This window comes from Protopterus annectens, chromosome 2.part0 (genome assembly GCF_019279795.1).
Source record: "Protopterus annectens isolate FY-2018-M chromosome 2.part0, PAN1.0, whole genome shotgun sequence".
Lineage (NCBI taxonomy): Eukaryota > Metazoa > Chordata > Ceratodontiformes > Protopteridae > Protopterus > Protopterus annectens.
The window spans coordinates 584,601,798-584,618,327 of record NC_056728.1 but is presented as its reverse complement, the minus strand read 5'-3'; positions in this window follow the sequence as shown (position 1 = coordinate 584,618,327).

The following is a 16,530-nucleotide window of genomic DNA, read 5'->3' as shown; positions in this document are numbered from 1 at the left end:
GGGTACTAGTTGTCAGATGACACCACATAGCTGGATAGTAAGTATCAGTATTAAATGGTTTCTAGTTGTCAGAGGACACACACAGCTAGATGGTAAATATCAGTAACGACTGGTTACCAGTTGTCAGATGACACCACACAGCTTGATGATAAGTATCAGTAATAACTGGGTACTAGTTGTCAGATGACATCACACAGCTGGATGGTAAATATCAGTAATAACTGGGTACTAGTTGTCAGATAACACCACACAGCTGGATGGTACATATCAGTAATAACTGGATACTAGTTGTCAGATGACACTACAAAGCTGGATGGTAAGTATCAGTAATAACTGGGTACTAGTTGTCAGATGACACTGCACAGCTGGATGGTACGTATCAGTAATAACTGGGTACTAGTTGTCGGATGACACCACACAGTAGATTGTGTCTCCTACTGTTTCCATGACATTCACGTAGAGATGCAAGTATTGCTGACATTCTTAACTAGAAGACTTCTTTGCATGCACCAGCCCAGACAGTGCTAATTTCCTACAGTACAGCAATCTACCAGTGAAAAAGAAATAAATTAAAATCTTTCTGGCAAACACATAAATACGGGGAAATGAAAATGAAACAAGATGACATTTGCTGATGTGGGTCAAAAAAGTATCAATAAGTGTGGAAGCTGTAATCAATGCAAATATGTTATGGAAGGTTCTTCATTTAATATACATGGCTTTGGGTACATAAAACTTACTGGCAGATTTACATGTTCTGCTAAGGCCAGGGTTTATCTAGGGTTATGCACACTATGCACATCATTCTACATAGGGAAAACTAAATGTAAATGCAGGCAAAGGATATATCAACACATGTACGAAATCAAAAAGAAAGATGAAAACAATGCCCTATATAGGCACATTAAATCCAACTCTACACACCAGTTCAAGTTTTACATTATTGAACAAGTTAACTTAGGTGAGCGGTGGGGGTGGGGTACCAAGTGATGACTTTTTAGAATTTTTAGAACTTAATTGGCAACTTAAGACCAATGCCACCCAGCCACCAGGTTTAAATGAAAATGTTTCAATTTCCGGCATACTAAAACTCAAAGATGGATACTATTTTGGGTAATTATGCATTGATGCCATAGGGTACACATTTGATATTTGTCACATAAGGTAAGAAACAATTTTTAGCTAAGAGAAATATATAAAAAACTGAAAATTTGTTTTTAATTTTAGCTGCAGTAATCTTTTAAGTGCACTGTGTATTGTAAATTATTCCTTTGCAACTGTTACATGTTTTTACTAGTAGGTTTGACAACATTGCAGCTGTTTATGCTGGCACTTTGAGGAAATTTTACTAATTCGAATATTATGTAATCAATTCATTTAGTATGATGTATAAAAAAGATTTCTTGACTAATGGGTAATAGTTCGATGAAGTCCAGTTACCAGAGGATGAAAGCAGTTAACATCTATTGTTGTTTTTTTGAGAGATTTTTAAGTAATAAACTTATGTTTTGAGCAGTACTTGACTCTGAAGTCTTTTCCCACCAGTGTGACTGTTCTTGGTTTCTGGGTTGATTTTATTGCTGGATCAGTAACAAAATAACAGAAGATTCAACACGTTGCATAGAAATGTCTGACAGTAGAAATAGTGAGGCTTACACCTGGCATTAGTATAGATATCTCTGACAGCAGAAAAAGCAAAAAATAGCAAGGCTTACACCTGGAATTAAAATACATTATATTTTAAATATGCAAGTCAGCATTATGTAGAGGCAGTTGGGTTTTGAGAGAAGGAGACAAGGTGCAGGTGCAATTCCAGATGGAAGATAAGAAGTTTCTTAGGGAAGTTTTGAAAGTGTCAGGATTTTGAGTAGTTCTAATAGTTAAAGGTAGGGCATTCCACACTTTGGCTACTAAACGTGAGTATAAAGGTTGGTCAGCAGACAGGTTTGGTTGTTGTACCAGCATAAGGTGCTGATCCTTGGATCTGAGAGATCTATTTAGTTGGTAGAAATTGAATTTCTGGCTAAGAACAGGATGATCTGATGCTTTAAAGATTATTTTGTGTGCAGCTGTTAGTTGCAGGTAGAAGAGGCAGTTAGGTAGTTTAAGCCAACTGAGAGAGTGAAGAGCAGTACAGTGGTGGGTAAAGTGTTTGGCATTAGTAGCAAATTTGAAAATTTTGCTATAACAAGTCTTGAGTTTAGTTTTTAAGGAGGACAGGAAATTAGTAAGTAGAGGGGAACCATATAGTATGGATGGTAGTAGGTAAGTGGAAGCTAGAACTCGTTCTGTGCAGGGGATAAGGACGTTTTTATGTCGATAGAGGACGTCTAGCTTTAGGTGAGTTTTGCTGATGCTATGATGTATGTGTAAGTCAAATTTCAGGTGCTCGTCTATGATCACGCCTAGCAGTTTTGTACGTGTAGCAACCTCAATAACTATGATATTCGATGAAAATATAGTGAACTGAGCTTTCTTTAAGATGATTGTTTTGTTAGGGATGAAGAGCATGAGCCTGGTTTTGCTAGGGTTAAGGGATAGGTAATTATTATACATCCAGGTCTCAGTAGAGGTAAAGGCAAATTGAGTTATGTGTTGTAGATCAGATATGGAATCGGAGGGGCATGTAATTGTTGAGTCATCTGCATAGTGAATAGGTGAGCCTTGAGCCAGTGAACAGTGAAATTATTAATAAAAATGGTAAATAAGAGGGGCCCTAATATTGAACCTTGGGGAATTCCAGTAAGGGTGTTAAGAAATGGAGAGATAAATGTTGCCATTTGCCTGTTGTCTATCAGCTTAGTAACATGAGAACCAGTTAAGAGAGGACAGGGAAAAGTGGACTTTAGAGATTTCATTTAGAAATAGAGGATGTGAGACAGTATCAAAAGTTTTTGAAAGGTCTAGGAATAGAGAGGAGACAAATTTACCAGAGTCTCAGGCTCTGTTGATTATGTCCATAAAGGGCATCAAGGCAGTTGTGGTGCTATGTCCTGGCCTAAAACCATGCTGTTTGGGAAGTAGAATTTTGTTGTGAAGAAGAAGAAAAATTTAGAATTTGAATGGTAATATATTTTTCCAAGATATTAGAGATAGGAGAGAAATGGCAACAGGTCTGAAGTTTGAGATATCAGAATTACTGTCTCCTTTATGAAGAGGAAGAATATATTATTTTTTCCATATGTTAGGGACATAGATTCTTAGATAGATCTGTTTAGAAGAATGGCAATAGGGTAGGCAACAGTTTTGGCTGCTAACTTTAGGAATTGTGTAGGGTAGGATGTCAGGAGCATTAGTGCAAGATTTGATCTTAAGAAGTAATCATTTAACTGTGGAGATTGGAATGGGTATAAAGTGAACACAGGTGTAGAGGAAGAAGAAAGGGCGGGTATGGTGGAAGTGGAGCAGGATGATACATTTGATAGAGTAGCAGAGTTAGTGCAGCTATAAGCTTAGGGAAAAGAAGCAGTAATGATTGCTATAGCACTGATAAAGTGACAATTAAAGAGAGTGGCTATTTTTGTGATGTTTTGTCAAAATGAGGGCATGGGTTGCTCTTTGTGCCCAGATTTAGTAGCAATGTAATAGAATTCCAGCTTCTCTGCAATTTCCTCTAATGGGCAGAACTTAGGGGTTAAAACTGACCACATTTGAACTACTTGACAAAACTGAAAGGTCTAGAAGAAGCACAGAATGGTACTAACACCACTTTCTAGGAAACTGAAATGCAGATAGACTTCTTCCGTTGCAGCACTACCTGATGGTCAAAAAAGGCATATGAGAAAAAATAATGTAATAACATCTGGTTTATCAGCGAAAGTAAAAAAAAAAAAACATATGATGGACTTCTTAAAGAGATGACCACATGAGGTGCTGTATCAACTGAGCTTTACGTGTTTTGCAATTCAGAGGACATACTAAGTGCCTGTTTCTGCTATGAAAGGGGCTTGTTCAAGTTCAGGGACTGCCAAGTTCCTGCTGAAGGAAACTGGGGGGAGAGAGGTTTGTTTCTAAAGCAGGGGAACAATAATCATTACTTCACAAAGGTACTAAAGGAATGCAGACTGTTCAGTAGGCTTTTGCAGTTCCTGAAACAAAAGAATACACTTTATTTTATCCCGAGAAGCGGAAGAATGCAGTTCAGTGGAAGGATATTAATCTTATTGATCCAGTTATTGTTATACTGCTGATCAAAAGATATTTCTGAGTGTCTACAGAGGAACTGCTGGAACTAAGAGCCTTCCACCCCAAGATATGGCTAATGATAGAAAAGGTAATAAAGCCAGAACGCTGGAAGAAATGATGGTGAGTTACAAAGTCCTGTATCAATCCTGATTTCTTTTCCTGACATATGTTAGAGGAAGTGATTGCGCCAATGAAGATGTGAACATGATCACTGAAAACAAATGACAGTTGTTAGATTATCTGTTCCTTAAAAAAGTAAAAAAAAAAGTTAAGTGCAAATAGAACATTGTGATGATCTAACAGTATGCAACAGCCTGATGATCTTCACTTTCTTTCCTTCCTGTTGTTTGCTACTGTATTTTATGGCTACAAGCATTTAGTTTTTAAAGTCAGTGAATTATTGGAATAATTATTTTATACAGATCACCAACAACTAGTGAGCAAGGTGTTTATGTTCCCATTTCTTTTGGTTTCTTAGATCAGGTTATAGGTAAAAAGCAATGCTATGGAGTGGTGTGAAAATTTAAAACTGAAGTATTTGATGGCCAATAACCTCATAACTGTACCCAATTTGTGAGGAAAAGTTTCTTTTTTATTTTTTTTTTACAATCCTATTGGACAGTTTAGGGGAAGGTTACAAAATAATGAATTTTAAATATGTTTGAAATGGGCAGGGGATGGGGATAAGTTCAAATAAGAATTTTTTTTTTCTTGAACTGCTTCTTTTTATTTGCATAGTGAGTCTGTAGTATGACCTAAATTCTACTACATCTGATATTTCTTTATCTGTATTAAATGACATTCCTGAGTTACACCCAGGGCTCCAGGCTATGTATAATCTAATTTTACTGTATAGTTCATGCCATAGTCTATTACATATGCACTGTTGCAGATTCACAGAGAACTTTCAGAATATATTTCCCCACTGGGATTAGGCCCTAATATTAAAGGGTTCCTATTATATAATTGAAGACGCAGTCCTTCGAATGCATCTTGATTGAAGTTGAAAGCACGAAACAGCAAAATAGCAAAACGGCATATAAGCGATTTCTTTCCCTGGGAAAGAAATTGCTTGGCCACCTCCATTACTTTGCCATTTTCGTCACTGTAGTGTGATCTCAGAGTTGGTATAGTTAAATAGAGGGTGTGGGGGGGCATAGCCCCCCACATTGGGGTGTAGGGGTGAAGCCCCCCACTTTATGTAATGTTTTGAAGTTTTTATTTATTTATTTATTTTGTGGAACAGCGATTTTTTTTCCTTGGGAAAAAAAATCACTGTTCTGAGTGTTCAGGATTGTAAGCTTTCACTTACATGGGGTCAGTAAATCAGCGTTCGCTGTTTTAAGTATTCGCTGATTTAATATCGACCCGTATTGAATAGCTGTCTTATTAAGTAGCAGTATTCCTCTCTGATTGTTAATTTAATGATTTTTAGATTTCTTTGGGCACAGGTAATATAATTTGAAGTATGAGAAGCTGTTAAGTCCTCATATTGGTCTTCTAATTTGGTCATTACATAGTAAAACATTATTTTCTCTCTGACTTTTATATTAGTATTAAGATGTGCTAGTCATCCTTTCAGCAGTTTTCAGGAATCTGATTTGTTCAGTTGGGATGCCTACTGTATGCAGTTGTTTCAAGTATTTGTGATTTTCACTGAACACCATTAGTTGAGTTAGCTGGAAAAGGGGACACCTGTGAATGCTTAGCTAGTGGCAAAAAATGGTAAAGCAGCATTCAGCTGGTTGCCTTATATCACCCCACTTGCTCCTGCTTTCACTTGTTCAGTTACAAGTCACATCCAACTCCAAGAGTGACTACAAGGCTAGCGACCACCACCTGAAGAGTTTTTGAGACAAAGGAGGGAATGGAAGTAGGTTGCCAGGTCTTTCTTCTGTACCACATTTGCACACATACTCACTTATGGGCAATTTAGAGTCCATGGTCCACTTTATGACATGCCTTTGGAACATGGTAGGAAACCAGAGCACCCAGAGAAAACCCATGCAAATACAGGGAGGACATGTTGCTCATTAATTGAGAATCATTTTCATTTTTTTCTTTAAATGTCACACATTATGTAACAATAGTGTAAATGAGATGACATGTGCTGTGTTAGGGGCTTTTTCCTATTCAGACTACCTTTGTTCCTCAAGTACAAGAGTTTGAATGCCAGGTGAAACAGTAACCTTTTCATGGAGCTAAGGATTCCTGAACTCCTTTTGTTGGTATGTGAGAGGCATGTATTTGTTAAGGAGGATGTGATTTATAGATGGTCAATATGGTAGTCACCTAAAGTCTTCAAGAGTTATAGGCATTGTTGCTAATGAAGATCATGTAGTTAGGGGGATCATAGGAGGACCTTTCCCTCTGAAAGAGGTTCAAGTGCCTTTTCTACTTGGTGGTATAATGTATGATAAGATTGTATTGGGTGGAAGCCTGGAGATTGTGAGCTTTAAGCTAGAGAAATGAGCATATGGTATGTGGATTGTGATACATATGACAAAGCACACTATAGATGGTGGTTATTGTAGTATTATGATTGTTTATAATATATATAGCTGTATATTTGTTTACTTTGTTGGTATAAAAGTACTGCTGTCTGTTGCTGTAGGACTGTGGTATCAAACTATGGAAGACAGAAAGATTGCTCAGTTATTTTATTGGCTTGTTTTCTATAACTGATACAGTAACTATAATATGTTAGTTTAGTTTTCATTGGTAGCAGTACTACTGTAAAGCAGAAAAAATGGTGAAAATTGTAGCACTGGAAGGTTTTACTAATCTCTCTTGGTAATTATTGAGTGCGTGCGTGTGTATGTGTGTGTGTGTGTGTGTGTGTGTGTGTGTGTGTGTGTGTGTGTGTGTGTGTGTGTGTGTGTGTGTGTGTGTGTGTGTGTGTGTGTGTGTGTGTGTGTGTGTGTGTGTGTGTGTGTGTGTGTGTGTGTGTGTGTGTGTGTGTGTGTGTGTGTGTGTGTGTGTGTGTGTGTGTGTGTGTGTGTGTGTGTGTGTGTGTGTGTGTGTGTGTGTGTGTGTGTGTGTGTGTGTATGTGTGTGTGTGTGTATGTGTGTGTGTGTGTGTGTGTGTGTGTGTGTGTGTGTGTGTCTCAGAGACAGTTTACATAAATTACAGTTACTGTGGATAAGGTACCACTATAAGGTACTAAGTTCAGAGTAAGAGAGGAGAAGTACCTGTAAAATTTTCCAGGGCTTTTAACTCTGCTTTGTGACTGTTCAGTGTGGACCCTATTTGGGTAGGGCTGGTATTGGCCCATTTTCTATTATACTGATTTATAGCCACACATGTTCATATTTGATTCTTATTGCTGTTTTTACCAGTTTTTGATGGGAGATTGTACTGGATCAAAGTACCATTGCCGTTGTACTTCATATATTGGTACCAGTGGTGGGGATTATAAGATCATGCCCTTGTGGCCCTCACTTACTGGTGGAAGTGGTGGTTATCATATATCAGTAGCAGTCCCTATTCCATTGCAGTTATTGGTTGGCATTGTTTATTTTGCTTATCCCTCTCCCTTTACTCCTGCAAAATAAGTTTGGTGATAAAGCTCGATGCTTACGGGTCCTGAGAGGCATTCTATTTTATTTGTCCATAGTTCTAGTTTGAAAAGAGAATTTACTGGTCAGATTGTTTATGGAGGGAATTAGTGTTGGTTCTGAGTGGCTAATTTAGTGAAACCTTTGACAAAGTTCATTATATGCATAGTATCATGGAACAAAGCTTGTTTCAATGATCCTGAAAGAGAAGTTAGTTATTTTTGCATTTGAAAGTGATTTGGCTAGGAAATATATGCCTTCAAGAAGCATATTTAGATTGACTTGCATTTTTGCTACTGGGGCCAGGTGCATATACCATGGCAGCTTCTCATTCCATGTTAAATGAAAGTGAACTGTAGTTATTCTTATATACTAATTTGCACTGAATCCCCAAGTACTGGTGAGTTGGCAAGATGACATGACCAAATTTTTGGGGGACATTTAATGTGGGAAGATATTTCCTTTCCATTTATGTCATGTATTATCTACCATAGCTATCCAGTATAAGGGACAAATAAGTAGTTTGTGAATTTATTGTTTTTTAGCAATGTGGACAAGTTTTGATTTGAGACTTTGTCACTGTCATCAGCTTTTAACTCTACTAAATGGAGTGTCCAAAGTGTTTCATGTTCTTGTACAAAAGAATTAATAGTCTGATCACAGATATTGGCCTGCTTGACTAAGGGGCACTGGAGGTTATATGCAGGTATTGTTCAGCAATTTCTGGGGGCACAACATTCTATGGAAAACTGAATACAGTTTATGAAAAACAGTGGTTTATTTTTAGATATTGTCCTACTGAAATGATGACTTTACTTCTACGAAGCCACTGCTTTCTTAGAATGTCAATGGAATTGTCTTTTCAGGGGTTATTGCAAGTACATTGAGGTCACAGTTTCTTAAGTAGCTTCTGAATTTCAAAGGATTCCTGGAACAATAGCATACATAAGAGTGACAAGACTTGAACACATTAAATCGTATGCTTTTGTGAGTCCCTAATGCTAAATTACAGGCAATTTGACTATGTTATCAAAATAGTGGTTTCTGAAGCTATGCATGTAATAAGACATGAAAGGGTGTGCATTCTCATATAGTTTTTCACATCCAAGGGTATTATGAGACATAAGCACAAAGGGTGTTTGCCTGAAAGCAATAAGCATTTAGTACTGTCTGCACCATGCATACCTCAATTGATCTATGATTTATTGTATATATAAAATGGACATCTAATTTTTTTTCTTTTCCTTTCTTTCTTCGATTGCAGTTTGACTTTTGTGCTTAATAGTTCACTTATAAATGTTGCAGTGTAATTTAATGTAATATAGTTATATAGTTTATCTGCTCATTGATTATTGTACAAATTATAACACTTTAACTGCATGGAAGTTTGGAGTGATTTAATCCTGGTCATCCTTTAGGGATATTTCTGTCAAACTATTATGTGGCATTGCACAATTCTATTTACAAGTATTATTTTGCAGATATTTTGTAATATGTTGGAGCAAAGTTATGCAAAGTTGTGCAAATGCAGTGTCTTACTTTAGGTGGCTGTGTTCCATTGAAGACATATTGAAAATCAAAGTCCAAGGTGCCATAGTTTGGTAGAGTTATAGGCATATCTTGGAAATAATGTTTGTAAGCTACGTTGCTCATTTTAACTAACTGGTGCTCATTTTAACTAACTGATTACTGTTTAAGGTTATAACGTTTAACCATATGTAATTTTAGTGCAACCTTTTTAGTGTAGATATTTAAGAGCCCTTCTGTCAGACTATCACACATTAAGAAATTTAAAGGAGAGGAGTGATGTCTGAGATTAATTCTTCCCCTGCATTTCCAGTCTTTTTTTCTGTTGGTAGGGAGCCAAAGGGAGCACTCACTGAAAGAGTGTAAAAAAAAAGGAAATTAAGTTAAAACATTTTTGAAAATGCACAACTGCACAACGAGTTGAATTCTAAACTTTCTCTCAAGTTAAAACAGAAAGGCCCAGGAATATAGAATTCTAAACAGCAGTAAGGTGATGACACAGAAAATGAGAGGGTTGTGTTCACTTACATGAAACAGAGCAAAAGAAACAAAGACAAAAAAAATAATAATGCAATATACACTAAGAGGAAGCATAACCTTGAACAGAGCCCTTATGATATTCTAATGAGCCAAAATTCAGGAAAAAGGTTCTAAGCATCAGGTTCATAGAGTGAACAAGAACACAATAGATAAAGTAGAGATAGCAGCAGACACAAAGGAATACTGATATGTTTGTCATTTCTAGTAGAAGAGACACTGAGACCTCAGTACCAGTTTTGGTAGGATAATTGACAGTGCCTTCTATCTTATTACAAACTCACTCTAAATTAACTACAGAGTTGGCTGACCTACAGGTAAGCCATTTAATTTTATAAAGGCATAGTGGGACGGTGACTGTTTTATCAGAGAAAAAGAAAATGCAGCTAGAGTTGTAGGGAAAGCTTAACAAGATTTTCATACTTCTCACTTATACTTTGAGCTACACAATGACTTGTACAGAGTACGTATGACAGCAGGAAATCACAAAAGCAGAGTTTTTAACAGGCTTACATGTTTTGCCCAAAATACATAAAAGGCAGGCAGTTTGTCTAGTTAGGGAAGCTGGAATCAAACTAACAGGATGGAAGTTCAGACCTGTGATATATACTGAAGCAGAACTGACAATTCTTGCCAAAGTAAGCAACAATGCAGATACTACAGTCATTTAATAAATAATAAAACAGAAAACATGAAAATACTGAATATCTATTTACAATAAATACCAGAGTTTCAGTCACAGGAAATATAAAAAAACAACACAGATGGAAAGACTCAGACAGATACAGAAAAAAAACTACATTAGCTAATTTCACTATATTTTCCTAACTGACTGAAAAATTACTGTTCCCTACTTACTTGTTACAGCAAGGCAAGGTGAAGGTAGATGAGTGTGTATTGTCAGGTTCCAGAAAATAGAGTGCATCTATCACATCTCTCACTAGTATTCAAATACCATTTCAGTGCTGGCTACTGAAAGTCATCACATCTGATCACCTGACTCTGTGGTTCCCACACTACCCCCTCACTAGAAATTGAGCTAGGATCTGGCACAGACGTGCCATAAAACACATGTAGAACTTTAGCTAAGTTTTATTACAGCATCTGTAGACTGTAAAACAATTCTATCACTTCTACCCTTCCTGCAGAAAGGCTTTTCATAGATATTGTGTCTCTGGCTGCATTCAGACCTGTGAGATATAATCTTTAAGGCCTAAGCCAAGTCATTTAATTTCAGGCTAATTTTCTTAAGGTTAGCTGGGCTGATCTTAACCCCTTCCCTTCCATTATCCTCTGTTAAAATATATACATTTTAGCAGTTACAGCAATACAGCCAGACTTGCACATATATTTCTTTTCTGCCCAACAGGACCCACTTGATACATTTTTAACACAAGCAGCTTTACAAATACATTTTAACACAAGCATCTGTACAAATCAGGTTGATATTCAAATGACATGCAATTCTTTACAAAACTCTAGGTAGTTATGCTGGCATATGTTACACATGCATTGCAATCCTCCCCCTAGCAAAACTGGCAGTTCCTCTCATCATTACAGGAATTGTACATTTTTAATAAAACAATTCAATTTCTATAACAGGAGGACTGAAAGAATCACCTACAGAGTTTGTTTGCCCTTTGCAAAGGAGATGTGATGTCTGAAGAAGGAAGAGTAAACTGGAGGATGACACCAAGAGGAAGAGGATGAAATTTGTTCCTGTTAGAGGAGTCCTGAAGTACTGAGAGATAGAGAAAGAAAGAAAGAAAGAAAGAAAGAAAGAAAGAAAGAAAGAAAGAAAGAAAGAAAGAAAGAAAGAAAAAAAGAAAGGAAGGAGAGAGAGCCCTAAAATGTTTGTTTGTGAAACAAATGTATTTTTTTAAGTTCTTTTCTATAACACACAGTGTTGTTTTTCTAAGACTGGAGTACCTCCTGCTGCTCTGTGTGTGAGTGTGTGTGTGTGTGTGTGTGTGTGTGTGTGTGTGTGTGTGTGTGTGTGTGTGTGTGTGTGTGTGTGTGTGTGTGTGTGTGTGTGTGTGTGAATGGCAGGTTGTGTTTGATGAGTGAGTGAGTTATACATATGAACTGTATCTGAATGGTGGATATGCATCACTTGTAAAGAAGTTTCTCCCAAATTTGTTTGTGTCTTTTGGCTTTTCCCGGTTAGGGGTCGCCACAGCAGAACTCCGGTCCGCTAATGATTGGCAGTTGATTTTTATGTACTGGCTTACCAGGCCTGATGCACAACCTTCAATGAAGGTACGCCCATTCACGCATGTCTACACACAGAAGATGCTCTAGCTGAGAATCAAACCGGACAGCGTCTTACTGTGAGGTGACAATGCTACCGGAGCACCACCACCGCGGGTCAAAGAAGTTTCTCCCAAATATGACAACAAAATCAAAAGTTTTTAATCATCTAATTATCTTCTACCATGTACTACAATAATGGCAAATGAGGAACAGCAGGCCCAACTTTGGTAGCAGTACTACGGCTGACAAGCATTAGTATTGCTCAGCACATAAACGTTTCTCTCCCCTACCCATATCGTACCACAGTGCTTATCATTACCAGATCTGAGATGAGCTATGTCATGCAGACAAAGTGCTTACTATTACAGCTATAAACTTATTACATCAAAAGAAAGACAAGCAGAGTTTGTAAATTACTAAGGATTTTTTTTCCTTCTTTTACTTCCAGAAAAGTTATTAAGGTGTGACCATTTTAATAAGAGATCTGTTGATAGTAATAACATGTCAGATTCCCAGCTTAATCCTCCTTGGCACTCTCCCTTATGAGTAGCTACATGGTATAATTGTGGCCACAAAGGGATGATTTGGACCTAGATATTACATACAGCTAATACTGTATCATGAAAGTTATCAAGAAAAGACCATGTAGGTACTTCAATTATCCAGAGCTGCATTTCTTTTTTTTTTAAACAAGTTTATTGTTTTTAACATACAAAATAAATATCATAACTATTTTATACAAGCAATTAAAATAGAAATAGTTATAACATTCAATAAAATAACCAAAGTATTTACAGAGACATCCACTACAAATCAAATTAATTGATTAAACTATAATGTCTTACTATTGAAACTAAGATTTTTTAACAGGTTTTGTAAAGTATCCCATATAATATAATAAGATGTTTTTCTAGTAGTTCTTGATTTTATTGTCATCAATTCCATATGACACACTTCAGTCATAACATTTTTAAATTCATTAAATGAAGGAGGGGTATCTGAAATCCAATTTCTGGTTATTATTTTTCTAGCCACTGCTAGAATAGACCATAATAAGGGAAGTTTAACTTTTTTAACACTTTTAGGAACAGGAGTGTTAAATAATATAAGTGATTTAGAAACAATGAAATTATCTGTGAAAAGGGCCTGCAAAAAATCATTGATTAACTTCCAATATTCCTTCAATTTTATGCAGTCATAAAACATATGTGCCCAATCAGCATTTATTTCTACATTACATCTTTTACATAAGTTGTCTTTATTATTTATTTTATTCATCATTAAAGGTGTATAGAAAGATCTATGTAAAAATTTCCAAGCAAAACGTCTCCAATTAATGGAAAAAGTAGTTTTATAAGCAGATTCCAATATATATTGTTTATCTTGTTGTTTTGGTGATTCACCATTAATGGAAATGAAATAATTCCAATAGGTATCTGAACTGTAATTAGTTTCTTCTCTGATAATTTTATGTATGTGTGAGAGCTTACCTTTATCAGAAACTCTATGTTGTAAATTTAATATCAAGTAATCAATCAGTATTGGAACAGATTCTTTAACTGTTAAAGACATTAAATCAATTTTATTAATAAGATGTTGTCTAAAAGTCTGAATTTCTAACCAACATGTTTCTCTCAAATCAAATTCTTGCTTTAAGAAGTCTAAATTTTTTACTTTATTATCAGACAGCAACTGATACCAATACTTTAGATCATTCTCTGTGACTAAAAGACTTCTTTCAGAGGTGGTTGACAAAAGCATACCATGTGTATACATTATAGGGAATAGAATAAAATTCCATTCCTTATACTTAGGATGCATGAATATAAAATTACGATAACTGATAATAATGTTTAATGGGTAACTAACTATATATTTTGGTGTAATAGATGAAGTACAAAATTCTTTTAGTAACCATAACATGGGGTTATTTACAATAATATTTTTATGTATTAAAGAAATTTTCATGAAGTGAATGCTAATTAGTTCCCAATAATCTTTCCATCTTGCAACATATGACTGATCTATTAACAAAGTAATAACTTTTATAATAGAAGATATAGTATATAAATTAAAGTCTGGAAATGAAATGCCCCCTTGAGACCAGCTATTAGTATGTTTCTTTAATGCAATCCTAGGTCTATTAGGTGCCCATAAGAAATTTAACATTAATGAATTCAATTTCTTAATAATTATTTTTGTAGGTGGGAGAATTATTGATTGTATTAAATATAATATCTTAGGGAATATTATCATTTTAATAATTGTGAGTCTCTCTTCCATGGTAAAAAATATTCCAGCTATTGAAAAGATTTTGTATATTAAAAAGACAGTTACTATAATTATTATGTATAATAGATTTAATATCTTTAGTTAATATTATACCTAAGTAAGTTATCTGAGCTGAGTTGGGTATATATTTGCTAAAATCATTAATGAGGACATTTTTTTGTGTGTATATTGGTAATATTTTAGTTTTTTCTTCATTGAATATTAAACCAGAGATATTTTTACAATCCATCATTTTATCAAATAAGGACTGCATAGAAGAGTTAGATCCTGCTGATGTAATTAGAACATCATCTGCAAAAAGTTGAATTTTAGATATTGTATTTTCATCTATATCAAATCCTTTTATATCAGTACTGTTTCTAATCAAATTAGCCCAAGGCTCCATTATTAAAGTAAATAATAGTGGAGAGAGTGGACACCCTTGTTTTGCACCTTTTAAAATGGGTATTTTTTGTGAGACATATGTTCCTATCTTAATGTAAGCCAATGCTCCTTTATATAGATGTTCAATTAGATTTACAAATGCATCAGAGAAGTTTGTGCACTTCAGTAAGATAAACAAGTAGTCCCAACTTACTGAATCAAATGCTGAACTTATATCGAGACTAATAAGTGTTAAATCTTTCTTTTTCCTATTTGCAAAATCAATTAACGTTAAAGTTCTCCTTATATTATCAAAAGTATTTCTATTTACAATAAAGCCTGTCTGGTCTATATCTATTATGCCTGGGATGATTGTCTTTAATCTATCAGCAAAAATACTCATAAACATTTTATAGTCAACATTAAGTAATGAAATAGGTCTATATGAAGTGCATCTGGTTGGGTCTTTATTGGGTTTTAAAAATGGTGAAATAAATGTGTATTACCAAGATGGAGGAGTTGTTAACTCATTTTGGGCCAAAATAAAAACCTTATGTATTAATGAGTAAGTACTTTTGGGAAGAATTTTATAGATCTCTGGTATAATACCATCATTACCTGGTGCTTTGTTTGATTTAAGTTTGTTTATTTGTGTAATAACCTCTGTATATGAAATATTTTTATCCATTAGTTTAGTCTGTTGTTTGTTAAGTTTTTTGTTCATGTTTGTAGTTATAAATTTTTTATTTTATCTTTAGGATCCATGTTAATGTTATTATGATTAATTTTGTGAAAGTGATTTCTAAATTCATCTAATATTTCTGGTAAACTAGAAACATTCTTCTTTTTCCTTGGAGAGAAAATTTCTTTGATATGATTTTGTTTATTCAACCTTTTTGTTTTATTTTTAAGTCTATGTAAGTATTTGGGACTTATTGAGTAAGACAAAAACTTATATTTCTCTAATGTTATTTTAACTTTATGAGTTAAAATTTCTTTGTATTTCTCATTTAATTTATTTATTTCCTCAATGACTTTTTTGTCCATAATATTTTCTTTATTATTATGTTTGTATGAGTCTAATTTGCTTTGAATATCTAGTAATTCCTTGTCCCAAGATTTACTTTTATTATTATACCATCTAATACTTTGTCCATATAAATATGATTTTAAAGCATCCCAAATATAAACAATGGAGACATCAGGTGTAGTGTTTAAGTCTAAGAAATGTTGCACTTCTGAAAGTATATAATCTTTATAGTCTTTTAGTTGAGTTAAATATGCTGGTATTCTTTTGATCTGAACATTATAAGTACTTTTTATCGTAAACTCAAAGACAATTGAATTATGATCTGATATAGGACACGAAATGATTTTAGAATCAATTAAGTCAGTTACCATCTGGTTAGAAATAAAGACTCTATCTATTCTTGAATAAGTTTTATATCTGTTAGAAAAAAAAGTGTATGGTAATGATTTTGAATCTATCTGATTATTAATATCATTCAAATGATATAAATTAACAAAATCCTTTAAATGTTTTGCATCAGATGTAATTTTCCTTTTTCCTATAGTAGTAGTATCTTTTTCATGTAGGATACAATTAAAGTCACCTGCTAAAATAATATCTCCTATAGAAAATGATATGATCTTATTGAGATGGTGTTTCACTGTATTAATGCCAATTCCTGGTATCCAATATACATTGATTAATTTATATGTCTTTCCATTAATCTGTATTGTAACCATACAAAACATTCCTTTATCATCTTTATAAGATTTAATAGTTTTAGGTATGGGCATACTTTTATTCCA